The sequence below is a fragment of the Gracilinanus agilis genome, chromosome 2, assembly GCF_016433145.1.
Source record: "Gracilinanus agilis isolate LMUSP501 chromosome 2, AgileGrace, whole genome shotgun sequence".
In the NCBI taxonomy this organism is placed as follows: Eukaryota; Metazoa; Chordata; class Mammalia; order Didelphimorphia; family Didelphidae; genus Gracilinanus; species Gracilinanus agilis.
The window spans coordinates 262,991,199-263,011,623 of record NC_058131.1 but is presented as its reverse complement, the minus strand read 5'-3'; positions in this window follow the sequence as shown (position 1 = coordinate 263,011,623).

The following is a 20,425-nucleotide window of genomic DNA, read 5'->3' as shown; positions in this document are numbered from 1 at the left end:
TATATATATAGAGAGAGAGAGAGAGAGAGAGAGAGAGAGAGAGAGAGAGAGAGAGATGAATGGGAGAGGGAATCTTGGAGGGAAGGCACTAGAATTGAGGGGAGTACAGAGAGCAGGGGAAGGCTTTTCATAGAAGTTAGCATCTAAGTTGAATATTGAAGAAAACCAAGAGGCAGAAGAGAAGAAGAAAGAGAGTATTCCAGGCATGGGGATCAGTCAGTGAAAAGGCATAGAATTGGAAGATGGAATGTCTTATGCAAGGAATAATGCTAAGATGGTTAGTGTTACTGGTTTATGACATATGTAGGGGAGTGTAACGTTTAAGTGGACTAGAAAGGTAGGAAGGGGCCACATTGTGTGGGTCTATAAAGGCCTAACAGATGATTTTATATTTGATTCTGAAGATAGAAGGAAGCACTGGAGTTTGAGTAGGGATGGTGGTGGTAGTGATCTATCAGACATGCCATTTTGAAAGATCATTTTGGCAGCTGAGTAGAAGGTGGACTGGAGTCAGGAGAGACTTGAGTTAGAGATGAACTAGAAGGCTTTTCCAGAATAGCTCAAGCATTGGGTGATGAATGCCTGCACCAAGGTTGCAACTGTGAGAATGGAAAGGATTGTGTGTGTGTTTGCTTTTACATATATGTGAACATTTCATATATGTATATATACACATGCACATATGTGTATATGCATCTTTCATATATATGAAAAAGCTTTTGCAAAGGTAGATATGATGGGACTTGGTAACGGATTAAATATATAGAGTGAGAGAGTGAGAGTGGTAAAAAATAATATAAAACTTGCCAGTCTGGCTGCGTAGGAGAATGCTGGTGCCCTTCACAATAGTAGGGAAGTTAGGAAGAGGAGAGAGTTCTGGAAGAAAGATGAATTCTGATTTGAGCATGTAGCATTTGTAGGGGATAATGTGAGGAGAGCAAAAGGAAAAATCCACCCCAAGTTCCTCAGAACAACTTAAAGAGGAAGGTAATACTCTGAATTAGGGGAATGAGGAGGAAGACTTTATAGAAGAGATGACATCTAAATCTTCTAGTTTAGATGAGACACATTAAAGATGCTTCCCTAATAGTGAAGCATTTCATCAGCAGACAAAAGAAGGTATGTTCAGACAGGGTATGTGAATGTCTTCAAGGTGGCATATTGCAAGTTGATATTGAGAAACTGTATTCCAGTTGGGCTGGAACAAATTCCGTTCCCTGGTTATCTCTAGTTGACTTTTGTCTTGCCACTGGCCTTTGATGACTCAGGAAGAGAGAGAGAGTAAGGCTGAAGGCTTTGGGCAACTCTACCTCCCTTAAATCCAATTCATGCACAAGTCAAGACATCATCCTTTTGAAAAGAAAGGACAAGCAACAGTAATGTCCAGTATATAACCAGGGGAGTATCCAGAAACAAGTCTGGAGTGGTAGGTTAGAGCTAGAATGTAAAGGATTTTAAATGCCAGGCTAAGGAGTTTGTATTTTGTATTATTGGCAGTAAGGAGCCATTAAAGTTTTTGGAGTAACAACATCAGACCCAAGGGTTAGGGAGATTATTTTGTGATGGAGCAGTTGGAAATGCAATGCTGGAGGCAAGATGACAGTTAGGACTCTTTGATGATAGTGTGAGAGAAGGTGAACATTCAGATTCTGAACTTGTTTTTGTGCATGCACAGGATTGAGAAAGGCTACATTTCTGTTTTTAAAGAAAGCTCATAGCTTAAGATGATGAGGACAGAAAAGCAGAACAACGAGAAACAAGCAATTTATTAGGAAATGTACCCAGGTACCTGGGACCATTTCATGGTTTTCTAATAGATTCTATGCAAAGAGTCCTAATGTATCTCCTCTCAGTCACCTATGCTTGCAACCTAGATATCATCCTTGACTTCTCACTCTGTTACCCTTCACATGCAAGGGGTATGCCTTGTCCTGTCATAACATCTCTTGGATAAACTTCCTTCTCTCTTCTGACACAGCCACCACCCTAGTGCAGGGCTTCATCACCTCATGTCTGTATTATTTTAATGGCCTGCTGTTTGATTTCCTAATATAAATTTCTCCCCACCAATTCCTCCTGTATTCAGCTGTCAAAGCAATCTCCCCAGAGGGCAGTTCTGATCATGTACACCCTTCCCCTATTCAATAAACTCCATTGGCCTCCTGTCACCCCCAGGGTCAAATATGAAATCTTATTTGGGATTCAAAGCCCATCATAACCTCCTCTTCCGCCCACCAACTTTCTAGTCTTTTTATACCTGATATTACATTTTACTGAAATGGTAGCCTGCGGGCATCAAGACATTAAGTAACTTGCTGAAGAACATGCACAGGCAATACGTATCAGAATTTCCAATCTTCTTGATTCTAAGGAAGGCTCTCTACCCACTACATGACATTGTCTCCCCATTGGTATTATAATTATTACATTGATTCCCCCAATGGGGAGACTGATTCTTTTTCCCTCAGATTTCTCCTAGTACTTTTCCTGGACATCTCATTGGCTCTTACGGGACATTCCTTGGTAGTAGTAGAGTTAGTTACATACTTGTCCTTCCCTCTATTAAATTGCAAGTTCTTTGAAAGCAGAGTCTGTTCAGCACCTTGGAGAACCTCTTTGCAGAAGTGTCTTGCCAAGTTTAGTAATAGTTGAATTGAGTTGTTTGCTCCAGATAGGATTTTAGCAATCCAGGTAAACATAAACTAATTTTCATGGTGACCATGTTCGAAAATGTTTTTGTTAGTTACTACAGACAAAATAATTGGGCTTAGAACTGAACAGGAGACTGAGATGACTACGCACCATTTTCTGTGACCCTGAATTGCTAAGTGCCACCAAAACTCATTTCTGTGATGTCAACATTTTCTTGCTGATGCTATATGGCAGTGAACCATTAAATGCCAAGATCCTTAAGAGTCAAAGTGGCAAATAAGTCAAAGAATAAGGGAAAGACACATAGTTGGCATAGAAAACATAAACATGTGATAATTTCCCAGGAAGGCTGCATTTCTCTGGTCTTCTTCATCATGTCCCAGAGAAACCTCTTCCCCTTGGAAGACCACTTCAGTACTGAATCTCAAGCCTAGGAAGTACCTTTTTTACCCTAAGACCTCTCTTTGGATTGGAGACTGCCAAGGTTTCACAACCTCATTTCTTCCTTTATTCATTCAATAAACATTCTTTTAAGCTATTACCTTTTGTCTTGGAATTGATACTAAATACTGGGTCTAAGGCAGAAGTTCAGTAAGGGCTAGGCAATTGGGATTAAGTGACTTGCTCAGAGTCACACAGGTAGGCAATCAGGTTTAAGTGATTTGCCCAAGGTCACACAGCTAGGAAATCTCTGAGGCAGATTTGCCCAGGTCCTCCCAATTCCAGGCCCGACTCTCCTTTCCCTGAGCCACTTAACTGCCCCTCAATAAACATTTATGATGCCAGGATCTATGCTGAGAACTGGGGACATAAAAGAGGCAAAAGAAAGTATATGACCAGAAGAAGCTTACAATTTCTGTTCAAGAAGTGCCATCTCTTTATTTCCTTCTAGGCTGCACTCCTAAGGACTTCTCTGTCATGCCCCCAAGCCAAGAACCCTCTCCCTACTCCACTTTCAGCTTTCTCTTATCTTTCCTGTTTGAATATTAGTTCTTTAATGGATGAGACTATCTCTTTTTTTGCTCATATTTATATTCCCAGTGCTCAGTCCATTAACTGCCATAGAGTAAACATTTAATGCATGCTTGTTGACCATTGACCTTTGGCTAATCAGTGACAACTTGGATTTGAGAAGTAGTTTTTGTCAGAGTACAGATGGAGTACTGTATTAAGACCTAAGGAATTTAGGAAGGACATCAACAAACTGGAGAGTGACTAAGATGAGGATGAGAAGCTATGTCAATTTGAAAAAAAAAGGTGGCTGGAAGAGAACATCTAGGGGAGAAAGCTGTCTTCAAATTTTGGAAGGATTATCATGATCAGAGAGAAATTGTTCTGCTTGATCCCAAAGGGCAAAGCTGGGAGAAATGAATAGAAATGGGAAGGAGGCAGATCTTGGCACAATAAATAGAAAATATGCATTAATAATTTGAGATATCTCAATGTAGAAGAGATCACCTTGAGAGACAATGAGTTCAGGGCAGCTAGGTGGCTCAGAGGATAGGGGGCCAGGCCTGGAGTTCAGAAGATCTGAGTTTAAATCTAGCTTCAGAAACTTATTAGTTGTGTGACCCTGGGCAAAGGCACTTAACTCTGTTGGCCCCAGTTTCTTCATCTGTAAAAGGTGCTGGAGAAGGAAATGGCAAACAATTTCAGTGTCTTTTCTAAGAAAACCCCAAATGTGTCCATGAAGAGTTAAACACAACTGAAAAACAACTGAACAACAATATTACATCTGCTTCCAGACGCAATTAAATATGTTGATCAGTTTTTCTGGATAGTTTTCTCTTTCTCTTTTTTGTAACAAAGGTTGGTTCTCCAGGTAGAGAAAGGAAAAGGATATATCTGGAAATGAAGATAATATAGAAACAAAAGGTGTTAATAATTTAAAAAAAAGAATTAAAAGGACACATGCCATGCACTAGAGAATTTCTGGAAAAGCATAATAAAGAATTGTACAGGATAGTGGAGAAGGGTTGCAATCTGTAATGGTGAATGGGGTTTCCACATTAATGACCCATCACAGGCCCATCAAAATATCAAAGAGAAAGCCACCAGGAGGCTCTAAAAATAGTGTTAACTAATTTATGGAGGATATAACATTGGAATAATTACCAGGGAACAGTGGTTATTGTAAATCCTTAATCCCTTAGGAAACAGAACTCCGGTTCCTGTTTTCATTTTCGAGTCTGAACTGTAGTTCAAAGGTCAACAATGAAAGACCTTGTGCCTCATCCAGCTAGAGTCATTAATTTTCCTTTCCCCTCCCTTCTTTGGAAAATTATCAAGGGGGTTGTTTCGAAATCTTTGTGTGGAGAAGAGAGCCGTTTGCAATCTGTGAAAGTTAAGCAAATTAGCAGAATTATTAGGAGAGAGACAATTTTCTCCAGCCTACAAACAACCATTTGTTAAATTGGTCCACACAAGAGAATTCTATCGATCAGCTGATTGTTCAGGGCTGGAGAAAGGATGAGGACTTTGGGCTGTGGGAGTGGGGAAGGCAGCCGTAGCTTTATATAGAAGACGCCACAAAACCTGGCTCCAGAAAGCACGCTCAGGCCTTCTTCATTGCATAGTACCCAGGAAAAATCCAAAGGCTTTCCTGCTTGTGCTTCCAATTTACATCTTGGTCTGCCCCTGCTGGATTCAGATCGGGGCTAGAGGAGAGAGCCTCCCAAAATAGAAGTGGAAGAAGAGGCTTGCTTGCATGAAGGCCAGGCACACCTCACGCCAGGTGTCTTGTGCACCTGCTTTCTTTCCCCAATCCCTGAGACAGCTGCTGATGTAGTTGCTTCCCCTTTGGACTTAGTTTGGGTCTGAGAAAAAGCCAGTAACATGCAAGGTCTAAAGAAAGAAAAAGAGAAAGAAAGCAAAGCCAATAAAAAGCACTTTATGGAAATGGTGATGACAATGTTTCTAATAGCTCCCGTTCACTTTGCCATAGCATTTGGCTATTGATTTGAACTTTTATGCATGAGAGGGGCACTTAGCAGGAAGGCACAGATTAGCAGATGAATATGCTTTATTAACAGATAGCTGTTGGAAATGATGTCAGTTTTGCATTTGAAAGAAGCATCTGATTTATTCAGTTATTGAATCAACTTATTCAGGCTTGAAGATATAGTAACACTTCATTTAGAAATTTCCAGTGTAGAATTTCTCATTGCTTTACTTTGAATGCTCATTTCTCCAGTGGAAAAAGTAAAGAAAGATTCTCCAATCCTTGCCACAGTAGAGAAATGAGGCATATATGGGCAGGGTACATTTTTGTTTTAAAAAAAATTTACACTCATCATTTCACTGTTTTCACTCCCGTCTCAAGCAGGAGGAGCTCCTTTCTATTAATTCCATAGATGGAAAAGTGACAGTCTTTTTTGAGCTGCTTCCTTAGTGGTGAGAACAGCACATCTGTATGCTCAATTGGTTAGGAATTTGATGGAGATTCCTCCTCCCCACAGCTCCACTATTAGTACAGTAAGCATCCTTTAATTACTATGTAATTACACACCTTATTTCATCTCTGAGAAAGAGCTAAAGGGCTACATAGGACCATTAGACTAAAATCAAACATAGCCTTTGAGCTTAAGAGCTCAACACAACTGAGTATCACCTGGCTGAATGTTTTCCCTCCCCTATAACACATTACTATTTGCTTTTATGATGTGAGATTCTGTAGTGCCTCACATCAGAGAAGTAATTTGATTCAGTTCGATTCAATTTAACATGCATTTATTAATCTCCTACTGTGTGCCAGTGGTATGTGCTAGAGACAAAAAGATCTAAAATCCCATAAGGTAATCCTACCCTAAAAGAAATCATATTGGGGGTAGTGGAGTAATAGTATGAACACCTGAATACAGGTAATAACATACAAAATATAATTAAAGTTATCTTGCTGGACTACTTGAAGGAGGACCTAGAGAGCATTTGCAGTTGGGATAATAATGATTCACTGATGTCCTCTTCCAATGCCTCCTATGATGATCTAAAGATGACCTAGGCCAGTGATGGTGAACCTTTTAGAGAGAACCTTTTAGAGAGCCCAAGCTGCAACCCTCATGCCCATGTGAGCCCCCTGCTTTACCTCAGACAGGGGAGAGAGGAAGTGCTCCTATTGGGCTGCTGGGCAGCTGGGTGAGTGATGGGAAAAACACTGTTAGGTACATTGTGGAAAGGGGGAAGGGAACAGCCCCCTATGGCATGTATGCCATACATTTGCCAACATGGACCTAGGATCTCTAAAGTCATGCCAGTGGAGCATCAACTAAAATGCTGGGCATGTAGTAGGCATTTAAATATTTGTCGAATTGATCAAATTAAGCACTCATTATAAAACTGGAAATATATACACGCCCATACACACATGCACACATGCACACACACAACCAAGAAGCAGAAGTTGGGGTAGGGGAATGCTAACTTCTCTGATGCCTAAAATGTCATCAGATTATATTAAGATCAATTTGTCAAAACCCTACTTTTGTTATTTCAACAAAACAAGCAGTCACCCTTCCTGCCCCAACCAACCTCAGTCACCCCCAGATAAGAGTCACATAAAAGCTAATTATCTACCACCAGGAATCGATTGAGTGTTGCTGGATAATTTGGTGCTTCAGCAGATCAGTTGGGCAAGATGGGAAACTCACCTTTTTCTGAAGCCAAATCACACTCTGAGAGATGTGAGACACAGTCTTCTCTATGAGAATTTAAAAATATTTAAATTCATTCACACCATTTCTACAAGAGCAATTTGCCTACATGTGAGCAAACAACTCCAGCTCTGAAATGGCCCAGAAAGAGGCTGGACCACCCCATGGAAGATAACCGTGTGCATGCATTCCTGCCTACTTGATTCCACACAGAGACTGCTATTTTTAGAAAGCTGGCTCACAGCCAAGCCTCCCTAATTCAGACAAATAGGAGGCATGGCATTCTCAATTAGAGAAAAGTCTAAATTAAAGAAGAGTCTAAAAGAAATGCAGGCCCATGAACAACATCAAAAGTTTAGTGAGCATCTTCAGTGTGCAGGATGCTCTGCTGGAGCCTGGAGATGGAGAGGGGTTAGACTCTGAAACCATCTCTGGGCATTCATTGAGAAGATAGGATGTGAGCATGTTATTTGTATGCATGCATAGTAATACAATGGCTGGCTATTCAAATGAGATGGAGGAGTTATCTTGCTAGACTACTTGGAGGGAGACCTAGAGAACTCTTGTGGTGAGGATAATGATTTACTGATGTCCTCATCCAATGCCTCCCTCTATGGTGTGAAGATGACCGAGGGTCTCTAAAGTCATGCTAGTGTCTGGGCACACAGTAGGCACTTAGATGTTGGTCAAGTTTGATTGAACTGAGCATTCATTACAAAGCTGAAAAGGCAAAATCTGGACCTAGTAGACAAGTGTGGCTATCATCCAAAGACCAAATCAGTGAAGAACAGAGAGGCTTGTTGCCAAATGTTTGGTTGACAGGGATGACATCGTTTGGTCACAGCAACTCCTAAAGATAATCTACTTGGACACAGAGCAGGTACCATTGGTGCCAGTGAAGTAAGTATCAATGAAATCAGGAAAATATTGGATGTTCACATCCAAAATGTTGCTAATATGAAGTCCCAAACATTATACAAATAAAGAACTCAATATTTTCAAGTAAGTCAATCATTTTCTTTTCAGTTAGGAGGGCAGTATGGTGTATTGGAAAGATTTCTGAATTTGGAATAAGAGAATTTGGGTTTGAATAATGGTTTGTCTATTTATTACCTTTGTGACCTTGTACTAATCATTTAATCCCTCTGAGTCGCTGTTTCCTATTTATCACAGAATGAGAGGGCTCAACAAGTTTCTTTCTAAGATTTATTCCTAAATATGAGATACTATGTTTACACTCTTTGCTAGTAAACTTTTCTTTCCATAGTTTAAAAAAAACACCTTACCTTCTGTCTTAGAATCAATACTGTGTTTTGATTCTAAGGCAGAAGAGCAGTAAGGGCTAGGCAATGGGAGTTAAGTGACTTGCCCAGTCACATAGTTAGGAAGTATCTAAAGCCAAATTTGAACCCAGGACCTCCTGTCTCTAGACCTGGCTCTCAACCCACTGAGCTACTTAGCTGCCCCTTTCCATTGGCTTTTCAAAGGTAAATCAAAAAAGCCTATGACTTAATCATAAATATGCAGTCATCAGGAATTTTATGTTTAATTCTCCCTATTTCATATCAGTTGCTAGTGTTGAATATAATCTTTGTGGTAACTAAGTCCAAACCTTTCCATTGCAGGAATTCCCTCAACAGCATTTTTAGAGAAGTCCATTCATTCTCTTGGCACACATTTTATGACAAGCAGTCCACTACTCCATGAGGCCAATTATTCCTTTTTTCTTTTATAAAACTGTTACCTTCTATCTTAGAATCAGTACTAAGTATTGATACTAAGTAAAAACTCTGCAATTGGGGTTGTGACTTGTCCAGGGTTTCACAGCTAGGAAGTCTCTGAAGCCAGATTTGAAACCAGATCCTCCTAATTCTAGGCCTGGATTTCTAGCTAGTGAACCACCTTCACAGTTATAACTTTATAGAACACAGTTATAACTTTGTTAGAGAATTCTGATGGTTAGGAAGTTCTACTTTACATTATGCCCAAAATGTTCTTCCTTATAATTTCTGCCAACTATTCCTAGTTCTAGGAAATCAGGATAGCTTAGCTGTGAAGATGGGGAAAATACAGCTATAGTAGGTATCAATCTCTCTTTTACTCTGGAGCTGCCTGTAGGTGATGAGTCCAAGACAAACCTAATACAAAAATTTGTTTAACTTTTCTTTTGCCACAGTAAGAAATCTACAAACACTATCATGATTGGATCATTTTTGTGAAAAGGACCAAGATGATTGAAGCCCCATAAAAGTATTTTAACTACATGTGTATTTTCTCCAGAAACTTATAGGAGCCAATTCATAGAATTGTAGAACTGGAAAGATGGAGGGGACATCAGCAGTGACTTACTCAAACCCATTCTTGTTCATTTAGTCCTGCCCGACTCTTTGGCCCCATTTGAGTTTTTCTTGGCAAAGATACCAGAGTGTTTTGCCATTTCCAGGAAATGAGGCCAACAGAGTTAAATTATTTTCCAAGGGTCTCACAGTTAGTAACTGTCTGAGACTAGATTTGAACTCAAGTTCTCCTGACTCAGGCCCAGCACTCTATGCCATCTAGTTGCCTTGGAATGCAAGGCATACTTAAAATGAATCCCCACTCTAATATACCCAACAAGTGGTCATTCTTTGTCTTCTTTAAGACTTTCTTGGAAGCAAAACCTACCTTTTGGACAGCTCAAATTATGAGGAAATTTTTCTTGATACCAAACCTAAATTGGCCCACTTGTGAATTCTACCCATGCTCATTGCAACAAACTCTTTTTATAAAATTCCTTTCCTTCATCTGGTGAGTTGGATATAGAAGGCAATGTAGCTGTCCTTGGTACTTTATTCAGTTTTACTTTGGTGTCCCTTCTCTTTCATCATTCCTTTTCACCAATCAGCCTCTAAACTCTACTGAATCTTCTTTTATGATGTGACTAATATCTGTCCTCTCTCTTTAGTCCTCCACATCAATACTTTTGTCTCAACATCTCACTAAACTCACTTGGGTTGTTGCAACAGTTTTTTCACTCAGTTTCCTACCTGTAGTTTCATTTCTTGTGCTCATGCTACACAGGTTTCAAGATCAATCTCACTAGAGCAGTGCTATTGGTCCTGCAATTCCCAGCTCAGACCCAACTTTGGAGGTAGCCAGTATTCACCCAGAGAAGAAGTGATGTACCCAAAGTCTAATTTTACACAATCCAGGTGATACTTTCATTGGGCCTCAATCCCTTCATTATGCATATATATATATGTATATGTATTATAACATTATTTAATATTACAGCTCCTCATGCTGAATCGATTATTAAGCAAACATTTATTAAGTGCGTTCTGTATGACAAGCATTGTGCTAATGCTAGCCATACAAGGAAAGTCCCCTCTCTCAAGGAGATAACAGTCTAATAGAAGAGACAGCATGAAAGTAACTATTGGGGAGAATTCCAGGCACGAGAGATAGCTCTTATAAAGGCACAGAGTTGGGGATGGAGCCTCATGTTTTCAGGAAAGACAATGAAGAGCTTCAAATGCCAAAAATAATTTTATATTTGATTCTGGAAGTGGTAGAGAGCCACTGGAAGAAATTGTTGGTGGAGGGCAACTAGGAAGGGTGACATGGTCAGACTGGCACTTTAAGAAGATCATTCTGGAAGGCAAACAGAGGATGGTTTGAGGTGCAGAGAGACCAGTGGAAAAGAAACAAAACAGAAACATATTGCAGTAATCTAGATGTGAAATGATATAAGCTTGTACCAGGGTGCAAGAAAGAAAGGTGTATATGTGAATATCTAGAAGAGTGTATATGTGAGAAATACTACAAAGGTTAAATCAGTAGATCCTGCAAATAAGCTTGATATGGGTGGTAAGAAATAGCGAAGAATTGAGGTCAAGGGGCAGCTAAGTAGCATAGTGGATATAGTGCCAGGTCTGAAGTTGGGAGGATCTGGGTTTCTACTTGTGTGTCCCCAGGCGTCACTTGACCCCAATTGCCTAGCCCTTACCACTCTTCTGCCTTGGAATCAATAGTATCAATTCTAATACAGATGGTAAAGGTTAGAAAAAAAGGAAGTTAACACCCTTTGTGTGAACTTGAGTTACTAGAGGGATGTCATGGACAGTAACAGGGAAGTTTGAAAGAGAGATAATTTTGGAGGAAAGATAAGTTTCACATCTCTTTGTTTTCTAGTTATAGCTTAAAAAACAATTTTCTGCTTCACTTAAAGTATTAGACAATCAGCGTTTTTGTCGTGCAAATAGGAGGCAAAAATGTCAGGAAGAGAAACAGGATTTTGAATTCTCAAAGTATAAAATTGATACTTTTCTTGAAAATTAGAACAAACACATATTAAGAGTCTACAGCACACACAACTTTATGTTCATTGCTAGAGATGATGCCAAATTTAGCTAAGAGCTGGTTCTTGTCTTCATGGAGCTCAACAGTGTAAAAAAGAATTATGGCATGAGCAAAAATAAATATAATGCAACCTGATATATTCAGAAGAGAGATACAAGCAAAGTTGGTAAAGTCTAAAAGGGCATGAAAGATCATTATTGACTAGGGGGATCAGGGCTAACTTCAATGGAGTAGTTGGCATTTGAGTTGAGTTTAAAAGTATGCTGAAGAATTCATCAGGTTAAAAAGTGGAAAAGATACTATCAAGAGCCAGAGAATAAAAAAAGAAAATGCACAGAAATAGGAGACTCCAAATATTTATCAGGCAGAGTGCAGTTCAATTTGGCTGGAGCAGGAAGTGAATGGAAGGAAATTGTAGGAGATAAGGATGGGAAGGTAAGATGGTGCCAAATGATGCACATGGAAACACACGCATATGTTATGGGTTCTCCCTACTATGAAAGAAGGATACACTAGTTTACCAATATGAAATTTCTAGTGACTATTATTAACCCTATTATTGCATAGTATCTTATAATGCAATTAAGATCAACAAATATAAGGAATATGAAGAAATCTAAAGAAGTTGTAATGAAATAAAGCAAACAAAAATGGAATCAGAAAAAGCCATCAACAATGATCATATAAAAGGGAAAGTGAATGAAAAGGAACAAAGAAGGAAAAAATCCTGATGAAAGCTTAGAATCAGTTAAAATATTGAGATATTTTATCCACTGAAATTAGTTATTTTAATTTCAAGCCATTACTAAGCAAATGTTTTTTAAAAGAAATAAATTCATCATTCTTTTCAAATTAGCTTTGGGAGAATGGGAAGATTGTACTTCTTACAAAGAGTCCAAATCTCTGAGAGATTTCGCTTTCAAACTAGAATTTTTCACTTCATTACTAAAATGGGGGTTAGTGATGTTTAATGGCTTGAAAGGAAGCTTTGGTGTCATTTCACAGCAGACAAAGTAATTTGAGGGGAAGAGCTTCACTGGAAACAGGGAAAAACTTCCTCTAACAAATGTGATCTTGTTGCTAAATCCCGCAGATTCTGTGAGAGCATTTTATTAAATCAAGTCCCAGGAGAGGGAGAAGAAACATTTAGACACAGAAATACCCCAAGTAAAGATAGATCCATTTCTTTAAGAAACTGGGAGAAGTGATTTTTAAAAAGCTACAAAGTTGTTCTCTGTATTTATGTGAGACTGAGTGCACTTAAAAAATAATTTGACAGGATTTTAAGAACAATGGCTTAAAAGCATGAATATAAATTTAAACATTTAATTTACATCTAAGTCCATATATATGCATATATATATATACATGTTATAATAGATTAAGAAGTCATAAACTCAGGAGATAATGATTTAAATTTCTTTCTATGGCACTATAAGGCTTACTAAACACTTCCTTCATGATATATTAGTGAGATAAGTTATGTGATTGCTCCTATTTTACAGATGAGAAAATTGAGTCTGAGATGTCAACTGTCTTCCCAATGGCCATGTAACTAGGAAACACCAGAGCAGGGATTTAAGCCAATTTAAGGGATTTAAGCTTCCTCCAAGTCCATATTTATCATGTCATACTGCCTCTAAAGGTCATAGGTTCCTCCCTGGATAGTAAAGCCTGAACTGAATATTGATAGCAATTCTTTCTTGGAAAGACCAGAAATTACTGTTTGAGTCCCTTTTATCTTTCTCTGAGTTCTAAACACAATCACTCCATGGCATGACCCCATGTTCATTTCTAGACTTTATTATATCATGTATACAAAGTTCTTATCCTATCTAGGACTAGGGGAGATGGAACAGACACATATGTGTCTCTTCGTACTGTATTTGAAATCTGAAGACACAGAATACTGCAGTTTGAATACTGCAAACTTACCTCCTATGTAACCTTCAGAAGTCCACTCTGATATTCATTTTTCTCATCTATAAAACTGGGATAATATTTGCACTACTTATCCTACAGAAATTATTTCCTCAGTTGTAAAATAGTATGTAAATATGAGCTTATATAAATATGGAGAAAGAGCATAGTACAGAAGAAATCATTTGAAGTCGGGCAAGATAGGTTCAAATCCTACTCTGACACTTACTAGCTAATTATAGACTATAGTTAAATCACATAGACTCTCTGGTCTAAGTCTTGTCCTCTTTTAAATGGGCATAATATTACCTTAAGGTAGCCATGAGGTAGTATCAAGAACATTGGATTTAGAATCAGAGAATCTGGGTTTAAATCTGAATTACTCTCCTTTCTTTGTTAGTTTCAGGCAAGGTCTAAGCTTCAGTTTTCATCTCTACAAAGTGAGAATCTTGGAATAGATGATCTCTAATAGAGAACCAGTTCGGGAGTCAGGAAACCTCATTTTCCTGAGTTCGAATCTGGCCTCAGACACTTACTAGCTTTATGTCCCTGAGAATGTTATTTAAACTTGTTGGTCTTGGTTTCCACATCCATAAAATTAGTTGGAGAAGGAAATGCCAAACCACTCCAGTGTCTTTGCCGAGAAAACCCCAAATGGGGTCATGAAGAGACAGATGCAATTGAAATAAATGAATAACAAGTTCCCTTCCAGTTCTAAATTCTGTGGTTTGTACTGACTATAAAGGGATGTCATGATGCTATAAAATGAGATCATAGATTTAGATCTGGAAGGGACCTCAGAACCATCTAGCCCAATCTCCTCATTTTACTGATGAGGAAACCAAGGCTCAGAGGGACAGCTTCAGTAGACCAGTGGATAGAGAGCTAGGCACAGACTTAGAAAGATCCTTTGACACATACTAGCTATATTACCCTGGACAAACCACTTAACCACTCTTAAACTCAGTTTCCTCATTGGAAATATGGAGATAATAATAGTACCTACCTCCCAGGGTTCTTGTGGGAATCAAATGATAAAAAATCAAATACATAAAGGTCTTTTCAACTTGAAAATACTATCCCAGCTATTACAAAAGATGCTTTCTCTCATGTAGGGAGGGACAGGAGGCAGGGAGATGTTTGGGAATTTTGTCATAACAAATGAATTAATTTTTGAAATAAGTGACTTGGCCAAAGTCATACTGGTTTAAAGAGACACAGGCAAGGTCATGGATGTGAAATATTTTACAAAGTATTACTTTGTCAGTTCTGATACTGCCCAATAGTTCAGAGATCTACATAGGTATTCTTTTAAAGGACAGAGATATCAGTCCCTCCACAACTTAATAGGTAGTCTTAGTGAGTTGTTGTGGTTAAAAAAAAGTATATGTGTGTGTATGTATACATGTAGATGTAATAAAAAATTTAAATATATACAATGTGTCTCAATATCCACTGATTCAGTATCTGCTGATTCAGTTACTCATAGTTAACTATCAGAGGAAAAAAGAAAAAACTAAAAAATTTGGAAAATTCTAGAAATAAATGGTTCCTAAGTTTCAAACCATCCACCATATGAGTAAAGGCTGTAACACGGTGAAATTTGTCAGCCCAGTCCATGATTCATTTCCCTTTTTCCCCATATCTATGCTCTGAGGGGAAACTTTACTCCAGTCTGTCTCTAGTGCAGGGTTTGGCAACCTTTTTGGCTGTGAGAGCCATAAACGCCACATTTTTTAAAATATAATTTCGTGAGAGCCGTACAATGCTCACAGTGCGCGCTCCTGTAACAGCGCCTGAAAAAAAAAATTGACTTTATGGCTCCTGCAGAAAGAGCCATATCTGGCCCTCAAAAGAGCCAGATATGGCTTGAGAGCCATACGTTGCCGACTCCTGCACTAGTGTATTCACTGAACTCATTCATCATAGCATTATATGTTAGAGCACCTTTTTTTTTAAGAAAGCACTTAACTATAATAATGGCCCCAAAGCAGAAAAAATGGTGCCATTAGTGCAGTTGTGCCTTGTATCCACTGACTGAGCATTTAACAGCAAGTGTTTGCTTATATCCATGGTCTCAGCCAACGTCTTGGAACGTTCCTGCTGTGGATATGGAGCCCTACCATAAAACATTGTGGAGCCAATCTGAGTTTTTCTGAACTCATCTAAAAGGGGTTCTTGGATAACGAGTGTACATTCCACAACTAGGGCTATACCCATACCCTTTCTACCTTGAAGAGGCCTGAGAGAGCTTATGCTCTGCTTGGATAGTTTTTTTTGAATTCTACAAAATGAACTGGAAAAGGAAATAGCAAACCACGCCAGTATCTTTGCCTAGGAAACACCAAATAGTGTTAAGAAGATTTGGACGAAACTAAAAAATGAATGACATGGATGGTCACCTTCAGGTTATAGTAAAGCATTCACTCAAGGAGAGAGTGAATAACAATAATGGCTAATATTTATATAGTTTGTAAAGTACTTGACCTATGTTATCTCACTTGATTCTCACAGCAGAGGTAGTATCATCTCCATTTTATTGATAAGGAAACCACAGCAGAGAGAGCTTAAATAATTTGCCCAGGTTTTTTTTTTTCATGAAATATCCTTTTATTAAAAAAAAAATAGGAGTCTCAAGAACATGAATCATGTAACCATGGAAAAATATTCTAAATTAATGAATTAAATAAAAAAAGGAAAAAAGAAGAAAAAAATAAGATAGCTAATGGGGAAAAAATTGGGGGAATCCCAGTGGAGGCTACAGGAAGAAGTGGGAAAGGGAGTGGGAAATTAGACTGGGATAGATGTTGTAGAGAGCCAGTTTGGCCAAACAAAAGGCTGTGGGGACATAGAAGATATTAGGTGTTCTCCATCTTTGGAAGTAATACTGGCCCAGTCCTGGAGGTAAGGCAGGTTAAGAAGGAGGATCTGAGCATGAGTTTATAGGGGGAGAGGGTTAATAGGTGTCTGAGGAAGGATTTGAACTCAGGTCATCTTGACTCCATGTCCAATGCTCATTCTACTGTGTTACCTAGCTATGGGATATGAGCTATTAATATTGCTCACCATAATACTAATTATGTAGAAATTCTCTATATGCCTTTGAGTAGATTATGGGGTAGAAGTTTGTCACAGATAATTTACATAATAATCACGATAATCTTCAGACATTTACTTACACTTATTGGTGGTCTTTGCTTGGCAATGAAGTGGATAAAAAGATAAGAATGAGAAGAGACCAGAGCTTGTCCTGGAGCTTACAGTCTGATGAAGGAGATGGGAAATATATACATACATACATACATACATATACACATATAGCAAAAATACAACACAAAGCAGGATCCAGTCAGGGTCAGGTGAGCAGCACAAGATAAAATTTGCTGTGTCAGCCAGAGGAAAAATGAATCATTTTAGGTCATGCATAAGGAGAAATCCAGGAAAACTTCACAGAAGAGGTAAGATTTGAGCCAGACCTTGAAAGATGGAGGGGGTGGGGGGAAGGGACATACAGAGTGGAAGGAGTGGGTTGGGGGTTAGGCAGGGAAGGGATGACTATCTCTTGCAGATGTGAGGAGTCAGGAAAATATAAGAGAGAGAGTATAAGACTGGAAAGACATACTGGAGAGAGACTATTAAGTGCTGCAGAAAGCAACTTTGTTTTCTACAATGCCAAAGGTGTATCTCCAATTATTTAAGGTTTTAGATCAGGGGGCTGGTGAGGATGGACCTTAGTTCCCTCCTCGGTAAAATGAGGAAGTTGGAATAAATGATCTTGAAAGCCTCTTACAACTCTGACCATAATCTGATGGTTGATTCTATGGCTCTTCAAGACCTTTGTCCCTGAGAACAATATAGACCATGAGATGAAAGGCTTTGCCTAATAGGCTTAAACCATGGACCTTGATTGAATTTCTTAGAAGAAAGGGGGACAACATCAACAATATAACATCAACAGATCTTCAGTATTATTTGGAAGTCAAAAGAGTATCAACTTCATATTTGTTAAGTGTTAAGATTTTCATAGTGCTTTCCTAAAAATAACCTGGTGAGACAAGTTTTTCATATATTAGCCCCATTTTACAGATAAGGAAACTGAGGCTTGGAAGGTGAAGTCTCTTGCTCAGATTACAAAGATTACAAAAATCAGTATAGCTGGCATTATCTTCACAGTGAATCTGAGTCTTATCCTCTCTCTGTGACCTTCTGGTGCCTAAGTGGCCAAATTGGGCTAAAAAACAATTGAGTCATCTCTTCTTATAATTTTGCTCATACTTCTGTCTCCCATATTACCTCTTGTTTATAACACAGCTCATGGACACTATAGGATTATGGACCATATATATTTTGTGTCCCTGCTTCTCCTTCCTCTTACCTTTTATTTCTGTTTCAGAGATATCCCACATCAATAAGCTGAAATATATAATTCAAAAAATCCCAGATCCAGTGGATACAGCCACAAAATTTACAACTGTTTTCCAAATGGGATAATTGTGTCAGGGCTAAGCACAAACTAGCAGCCCTCAGACATGGCAGTGACATTCAATAGGGTTCTGAGAAAGGAAGCCAAACATTGAACAGATCACTTCAATGATCATCACAGTCAATGATAAACAGGGCCTTGGGGACTATCATGCACTAGGACAGAAAGATGAGGGTAGTATGCAAGAGTTATTTGCTTTTTTGGTTTATTTTTATGTCTGCGCATATGTTTGCAAATGTGGATTTTCATGTGTGTGTTTTAAATAAGGGACCTGTTAAAAAGCAACAAGAAACCATAATAATAGCTGACATTTTTATAATGCTTTAAGTTTTACAAAGTGTTTTAAGTACCTTCGTTATTTCACACAGCCCTTACAGAAACTCTCTGATGTAGGGTACATCAGAAATTATGATTTCCATTTTACAGATGGGAAAACTGAGGCTCAGTGATATTATTTGACTTGCTTATAGTCACATAGTGATTAAGTAAGAGCCAATTTTGAACTCATGTCTTTTCTGAATCCATGTCAAAAGTTCTTTTCACTGTTAAAAAAAAATTGTAGGGGCAGCTGGGTGGCTCAGTGGATTGAGAGCCAAGCTAGACATGGGAAGTCCTGGGTTCAAATTTGACCTCCAACACTTCTGAGCTGTGTGAACTGTGTGAGCCTGGTGGACAAAAATTCCCAAAGGAAGAAGAATCATCAACACATGCATATATCTATGTCTCGAACAGCTGAATTTTGCCTAAAGTCATTTCTAATTTCTCTTCCCCATCTTTATCTTGGGTTCCTTCTGATGGATCCCTGGCCGTCTATGTATCAGTGTCAGATGCAACAGATTGTTTCATCCCAAGGATGGGGCTTGGCCTGTAGTAGACACTAACATGTGTCAATTAAATTGAGTTGAGTGGAAAGCACAGTTAACTTTTAATTATCCACATGAATGAAAGTACACAGTGGCATGGATAACCTTGGAGCCCAAAAACACATGTATATATGATAAAACTTCACTTTAAGAATTATAAAGTGCTTTCCTCACAATAATCCTTTGAGATAGATTGTATGAGTTGTAGTTTCTAATTTACAAATAAGGAAAACAAGTCTCAGGGAGGTAAACTGACTTGCTCAAAGTCGCATTGTTTGCAAGTGTCAGGACTAGGATGAATCCCAGGAGATATGTATCCATACTCTGAGCCCAGATCGCTTTCCATCACACCATGGCACCTTTGGGACACACCATTGACTCTGTGCCTATGTGTTCCTAGTAGTGGATTTGTCTTCTTAGTTATGTTTCACTCAGGCAAATGAGCTGTGTGACCTCAGATCTCCCCTTTTCTGTGCCTTTTCTATAGAATGAGTTTGGGCTAGATGACCTCTCAGAATTTCTTCAAGTATTTCCTGATATTGTGTGTCCTTTGAACCCCAAACTAAGTTTGTCCAATCAGAGCTCACACTGGCTAACTTTGAGAAGTGGGCACCTGGTAGTAGAAGGAATGAATGAAAACAGCAAATGAAGAACTTGCACCATAAACCACATGCATATGATGGACAGTGGCTGGTAATCATGAAAACAAATTGGAACATAACTGGTTGTAACTGTTGATTGTAAACTGCTTCATTTCCCATTAGGAGGTTATTATTGTCTGATAGCTCCCTAAAAGAGAGGAGAGTCATCTTCATTCCGCCCTTTCTCATTCTCTTTGCCCTAATCTCAATACCAGAGACCCCCCAAGTGTTAGGTAGGGTGGCTGACTTTGGAGGAAAGAGAGGAAAAAAAGAAACAAGAACATTGAAATCAGGAAGAACAAATCTTCTAATGGAGAGAAAATTGTTCTCTGAGATTCTTATCCCTATCCCCCTCCCCCAAGCACAAATTCCCCAGTAAAGAGCCTCTTCTAGATCTTATTATTATGAATAATAATAGCTATTTGTTCCCACCATTTGTCTCTCCATTGCCCTTTGGGTGACCTGCAATTTTGATATCTCAGAGATTGTGATATCCTATGATTCACAGCCATATTGAAGAATATTGATGTTAAAATGATGACATACATGCAAGAAGTAGCCTAAAAGATATCATTCAGAAGATGTATGACTTAGAAAAGGGAGGTAGAATGCTCATCTATCAAAAGCAAGGGATGCCAGATGGACAGCCTGGCATGTGCTGCACTGGCATCCATGGGAAATGGGGAGAAATGGTATAAAGACTCCCAGAACATTGGATGGGCCCCATATGGAGGATTTATGAGAGCACAACTACAAGAGTCATACAGGCTTAGTAGTAAATGGATTTGCAATCTATACTGTAGCAGGGAATGTCCTCATTGATAAGATCTCAGAACCACTACATATTGAAGCATATAATAGCTCTTATTTCTATTA